Source organism: Piliocolobus tephrosceles, chromosome 6 (assembly GCF_002776525.5).
Source record: "Piliocolobus tephrosceles isolate RC106 chromosome 6, ASM277652v3, whole genome shotgun sequence".
NCBI lineage: Eukaryota > Metazoa > Chordata > Mammalia > Primates > Cercopithecidae > Piliocolobus > Piliocolobus tephrosceles.
In genome coordinates, this window is record NC_045439.1 from 123,695,372 (window position 1) to 123,701,900 (window position 6,529).

A 6,529-nucleotide genomic window follows, 5' to 3' on the forward strand; every position below is an offset into this window, starting at 1 on the left:
AAGCTGATAATTATAAAGACTTAACATTTAGGAGAACCAGCATTTATAGAGTTTAGGGGCTTAGGAATTTGCCAGATGTGGTGCAAAGCAGTACAACTAGCAGAGGACTTGTCTCTTTCATGCAACCTTTTTTTTTTTTTTTTTTTGAGACCGATTCTCACTGTTGCCCAAACAGGAATGCAGTGCCATGATCATGGCTCACTGCAGCCTTGAACTCCTGGGCTCAAGGGGTCCTCTTGCATTAGCCTTCTAAGCAACTAAGACTACAGGTGCCCAGCTAATTTTTTTTTTTTAGTTTTTGTAAAGATGCGGTCTTGTTGTTTTGCCCAGGCTGGTCTCAAACTCCTTGGCTCAAGCTATCCTTCCGCCTTGGGCTCTCAAAGTGCTGGGATTACCGGGGTGAGCCAACAAACTTGGCTTCATTCAACCTTTCAACAAAGCACAGTGGTTCTAAACTTCAGTATGCAATCGTCTAGTGGATTTATCAGAAACTCAGATTTCTGGGCTGGGTGCTGTGGCTCACGCCCGTAATCCCAGCACTTTGGGAGACCGAGGCAGGCAGATCACGAGGTCAAGAGTTCGAGACCAGCCTTGCCAACATGGTGAAACCCCATCTCTACTAAGAATACAAAAATTAGCCAGGTGTGGTGGCACGTGCCTGGAATCCCAGCTACTCAGGAGGCTGAGGCAGGAGAATTGCTTGAACCTCGGAAGAAGAGGTTGCAGTGAGCCGAGATCATGCCATTGTACTCCAGCCTGGGGGACAGAGCAAGACTCCATCTTAGAAAAAAAAAATTCAGATTTCTAGTCCCTACCCTCTGAGATTCGGATTCAGTTGTCTGGCTAGAAAGCTGCATTTTTAGGAAGCACCGCAGATACTGGTGTTCCATGAGACTCACTTGTTAGTTAGAAGTATAGATTCTGGAGTCAGAAGCCTGGTTAAGGTCAGTATTTGCTTTGCCACTTATCCATTGTAAATCCTTGGCCAAGTTGTTTAGCATCTCTTAATTTCTTCCTCTGGCTTGTATCTTGTGAGAACTAACCAAGATAATTCAAATAAATATGTGGTACACTTACTTGTGCTACGAATATTCCTTATTTTTGTTGTTGCTATTATTCAATGCCAAGAATTATGTTGAGCACTAAAAATACAGTTATTCAGCCTGTGCATCATAGTAAGACTCTGTCTCTACAAAAATGAAAAAAATTAGCTGGGCATGGCAATGCATGCCAATAGCAACAGCTACTCGGAAGGGTGAGGCAGGAGGATCACTTGAGTCTAGGAATTAGAGGTTACAGTGAGCTATGATCCCACCACTGCACTCCAGCCTAGGTGAGAGTCAGACTCTGTCTCTAAAAAAAGAAAAGAAAAAAGCAGTTATCAAAAGGAAATAAATAACCTGCTCTAGTGGTGAACACAGACTTTCTAGCTGTTGCTACCCTAGGCTGTTCTTGGCTTTGCAGAGCTGGTAACTTTGTATTCAGAGCTCAGCTCAAACTTGCCCTCATCTAAGGCATTTCTTGACCACAGGATCTAAAGAGAGCCCCCCCGCCACTCTGTCACATTACCCTATTTTTATTTTCTTCATAACACATAACATTACTGAAATTATCTTGGATTGTTTTTACTCATTTATTATCAGTTTCCCTCCATTAGAGACTAAATTTCCTGGGGGACCCTCTCTGTCTTGTAATCTGCTGTGCTCCCAACACCTAGAACAAGGTGTAGCAGAGTAGGCACTCAATATTTGTTGGGTAAATGAAGAAAAGGCTAGTGAAGAGGCAGAAGCATACACAATTACCTATGAAACAATATGCTAAGTGTCAAAGGCTTTGGGAGCTGCATTCTAAATTGTACCAAATAGGAAATTCCATACTGTATCACTCCCAGACAGGACAATAAAATCTCCCACTTTTCTGAAAACCTGTAAGTTGTGAGATTTTTTTGAGGCAAGGACAACTGCACATGAACTGGTATTAGAGCTCTCTAGACCATTTCTCAGGAGGCAGTGCAGAGAAGTGTTCGTATTTTGTTTTCATGTGTGAAATCAGCTTTAAAGTAGAGGTTTCTTGGAAGTAGGAAACTTGAATGGATGGTAAATGCCTTTAATAACCAAAGTTACTGCAGTTTTTAAGGTATCCCCAGTGCTGATATATCTCAGGATTGGGATAGATCTACTAGAATTATACAGAGTAAAGAGGACTCTCGGAGCCTACTCTAAGCAGGCCTCTGGGGAGAAAATGAAGTTATTCTTTTTCTACTTATCATCAGGACAAAGCACACCATGAGCAAGTATGAGACTCCAACAAGTGTGGATGGAAATTAATTTGACAAATCTGAAACCAGCTTTGCAAAATTATGACTGAGACAGTGAAAGAGATCTAAGTTAACCGACTCCATCTCGCTTCTAACCAGGCTGTCCTTGTTCATTCCCGGGCATAGGCTGAACTAACTTTGGAGAAACTTATAGTTTGTGATTTGTGACAGATAACAGCCCTTTCCCAGGGCAGACATCCTTGTTGCCTGGGGACTAGATTGCCTTTGTAGGACTAACATTAGTCATAAGATTGGAAATTATGGTTTGGGAGTCATGCAGCTGGAGACTACAAGATTCTGACCCTCCCTGGACTGCTCCTAAGATCAGTGCTTGAGATATTTTGCAGTCCCTGCACTTGATGGATCAGCTGGTACCACTCAGATCGATGAACTGACTCATCTGATCTTGTGGCGCCCCCATCCAGGAACTCAGTGCAAGAAGACAGCCTCGATTCCTTATTATTTCATCCCTGACCATCAGGACTCCTGGTTCACTGGCTTCCCCCAACCAAGTTGTCCTTAAAAACTCTGATCCCAAAACGCTTGGGGAGACTGATTTGAGTAATAATAAAACTTCGGTCTCCTGCACAGGTGGCTCTGCATGAATTACTCTTTTTTCATTCTAATTGCTCAGTCTTGATGAACCGGCTCTGTCTAGGCAGCGGGCAAAGTGAACTCCTTGGGAGGTTACAAACCCTCTTTCTATGACTGTAAGTCATCATTAAGTATTCCAAAAATAGGTGGGGCTGATAAACTGATAGCTCAGGCCTGGCAGCTATAGATCATTCTTTTGTTTCAAATGGGTATCACTGCCATTTGAATGAACTATGAACAAGGCATATCTCTTTGATTGAACATAGAAATGCGTGGAATAGCTCATAAGTTGCTATGTCCAATGACAGCCACTAGCCACAAGTGGCTACTTAGATTTAAATAAAAGCCAAATAAAATTTCCTTAGTCACATTGTAACCAAGTATCCCCATTTTTCTAAGAGATAGTTTAATGATTTTTTTAAAAAATCTCTCTTCTTTTCCCCCTTCTCCTCACTTCTTCCTTAGCTCTTTAGAAATGCAACTGTAGCCTTTTACCTCCTCTTTACCAGACACTCCCTATGGGGCAGGTTCATCTAACTATGTACTTAGAAGCTCCAGAGAGGAACTCTCACCCACCGGGAGGTTGCCTTGAGAGACAACAGTCCATCTACAACCCAAAGTATGCCTGCTACAAAGCTTTCTCTTACCTGGAGAGTTTTGGCCACTTTTACAACCAAGTCCTGCCCACAAAAGGCACCAGCAGTCACCGTCCAGTAGATAAGGCAGTGAAGGTAGTATGCAGACCCCTCAACTGCTTGCTTCCTCCCCTGTGTGCCATTCATGCCAGTATTCCAGGCCCCATTTCAAAAGCACCCTCTTTCTGCTCCAAAAGTGAAGTGGTACCCTTAAGGCAGAAAACCTATACTTCCTCCCCTAAGGTAGCTTTGGAATAAAATATCATTTTCTTTATACCAGATCTCACTCTTGTTAAGTGGACTCTGCAAGCAGCGAGAGACTGAACCTGCATTTGAGTTACAACACTAACTGTAGTTTAAGTGCTCAATAGCCACATATGTCTAGCAGTTACTATACTGAGCAGTGCAGAGACATTATCACAGAAAATTCTATTGCACAGTGTTGCTCAGGCACTGATGATTTCAGCCCCCTGTTGTGGTGAGTGATCTCTTCTTGGAAAGGACAATATGGTGGACTCACTTTTGGGTGCCAGCAAGGGGGCAAAACTGAGGTTTTTGTTGGACTCCCAAACAGCTAGGAGGGAGGGAAACCAGACAAAGGAGCTGAAAATTTGTTCCACTTCATCAGAAACTGAAAGGATGAAGGGATATGGGTTCACTGAAGATATTTACTGCTTTACTAGGACTTGATCAGAAATTCGATACTTCAAAAAGTTGACTTTGTGCTGTTTGCAACTTGATTCTCCTTACATTTTTATTTTTGAAAATAATAACCTGTTTTATCTGTTCTATTAGGAAACAAGGAGAGGGGGTTTTGGTCACGCTGGGGCCAAAGTTTAAAAGGTAGAGGTGATATATGCAATAGTAGTAAACAGAAGCAAAGGGGGGAATCTTAAGGCAAAAGTGACAACACAAGGGAAAGGAATTGGAAAAGACATTCTTTTCCATGCGGAGATTTCCTTTAGAAGAGTCATTTTCTACTTAAACTTTGGAGGATTTGTGTTTCTTTTGGTAAATAATGTGATTTCTTTTTGTAGAGAGATGAATGATGTAAAATCATGGACTTTGCCCTTAAGGGAACCCTCTTGTTCCTCCACTCTTCCATTGTTTTATGATATTGAGTATTTTAGTAATGAAACCCCTAAAGTATACTCTGACTTCAGTTTCAGCTTATAAATTAGATCTGCTCTTTAAGAGCCATTTGAGTTGCAGTCCCTCCAGTGCTATCTTTTGCATACCCAAATTATTGGGGGCACTGTAGTTTGGCCAACTTTTAATCATTCAGAGAAATAGGAGAAGCAGACATGGCTAATTACTAGGATTAATGATAGTTAATAAGAGCAAACATTTACTGAACATTTACTGTCTGCCAAACACTATGCTAAGTGCTTAATGCTTAACATTATCTCATTTAATCCTCACATCATTTCAATGAGACAGGTATTATTTCCGTTTCATAGAAAAGGAAAATGAGACTGTCAGACTGAATAACTTATTCCAGATTAGACAACTAGTAAACAGCAGAATCAAGGTTCAAACCTAGGATTGTCTGATTCTAGAGCTTGCACTCTTATCCACTATTCTGGACAAGAATTTTTAACTATATTAATATTCTGATTTAAGCTAATTGAAATCAACACTAGTGTTAGCAATTTCCTATTGAAATTAAAATCAGTTAAAAATGTTTCAATGATTATAGAATCATAAACCAAATAGGCCTTTTCTTGCTGTTTTAAGTAGTTCAGAAAAGCCCTAGTGTAATATATTGGTGTGACTAGCAGGTCTCAGAAACAAATGCATTCAATAAGTGCATTTGATGTTTTTCATCTCTTCTTCTTCTTTCCTGTGAGAGTTCCTGGGGAGATCTTAATGATGATAGTTGACAGAGATCAAAAGCAGACAAAACATAAGGGAGAAACCGCTGGAAGGAGCCTGGCTGATGGAACAGAAACTCCCTGAAGAATCCACACCTGAATGATTAAAAAGCATCAGCCTAGCCTGTAAAGTTTGAAGTTGAATATTCGTGAGGAAGCTACCCTCCTACTTGTTGATGAGGCAGAGAGAAAGGTTCAACTTGTCAGAGAAATTTATGCTTCCTGCCATATTATATTGAAATAGGAACCCGCTTGTTATCCACTCTTTTTTTTTTTTTCCTTCTCGGCAACATAGGTTTAGGCTGAACTTATGTTCAGATAGCTGCACAATATCTCCATGGGTATGAATATAAATCTATCTCTTCAAATAGACTGTAAAGGTTTCTTAGGTTATTTCTCTTATTTCTAGAACTTAAGTAAGGCTTTGCTGACCACTGATAATACATTTGTTAGTTAATGCGTATAGAGTTTCCAGTCTAAAGGCAAATAAAAAGTGAAAAGGGGCTGGCACGGTGGCTCACTCCTGTAATCTCAGCACTTTGGGAGGCTGAAGCAGGCAGATCACCTGAGGTCAGGAGTTTGAGACCAGCCTGGACAACATGGCAGAACCCCTGTTTCTACTAAAGATACAAAAATTAGCCAGGCGTGGTGGCAGGTGCCTGTAATCCCAGCTACTGGGGAGGCTGAGGCAGGAGAATGGCTTGAACCCAGGAGGTGGAGGTTGCAGTGAGCCGAGATCATGCCATTCATCGCACTCCAGTCTGGGTGACAAGAGCAAAACCCCATCTAAAAAAAAAAAAGTGAAAAGGTTGGAATGCTGTTGTTCATTTGCTGTTTTAGGAATTTTGCTCACGTACAGTTCAAATTATTTAGAAGCTGAAAATAAAGTACCTGGTTATGTATGGAAAAACTTACAGCTAAAAGGTGAGATGAACTAGGTCTACAAGGTCGGATTCATGTGAAAGTAAAAGGGCGACGAAAGCCAGAACTTAAGTTTTTTTAAAAAAATGTTAAAACGGGCCGGGTGCGGTGGCTCATGCCTGTAATCCCAGCACTTTGGGAGGCCGAGGCGGGCGGCTCACAAGGTCAGGAGTTCGAGACCAGCCTGG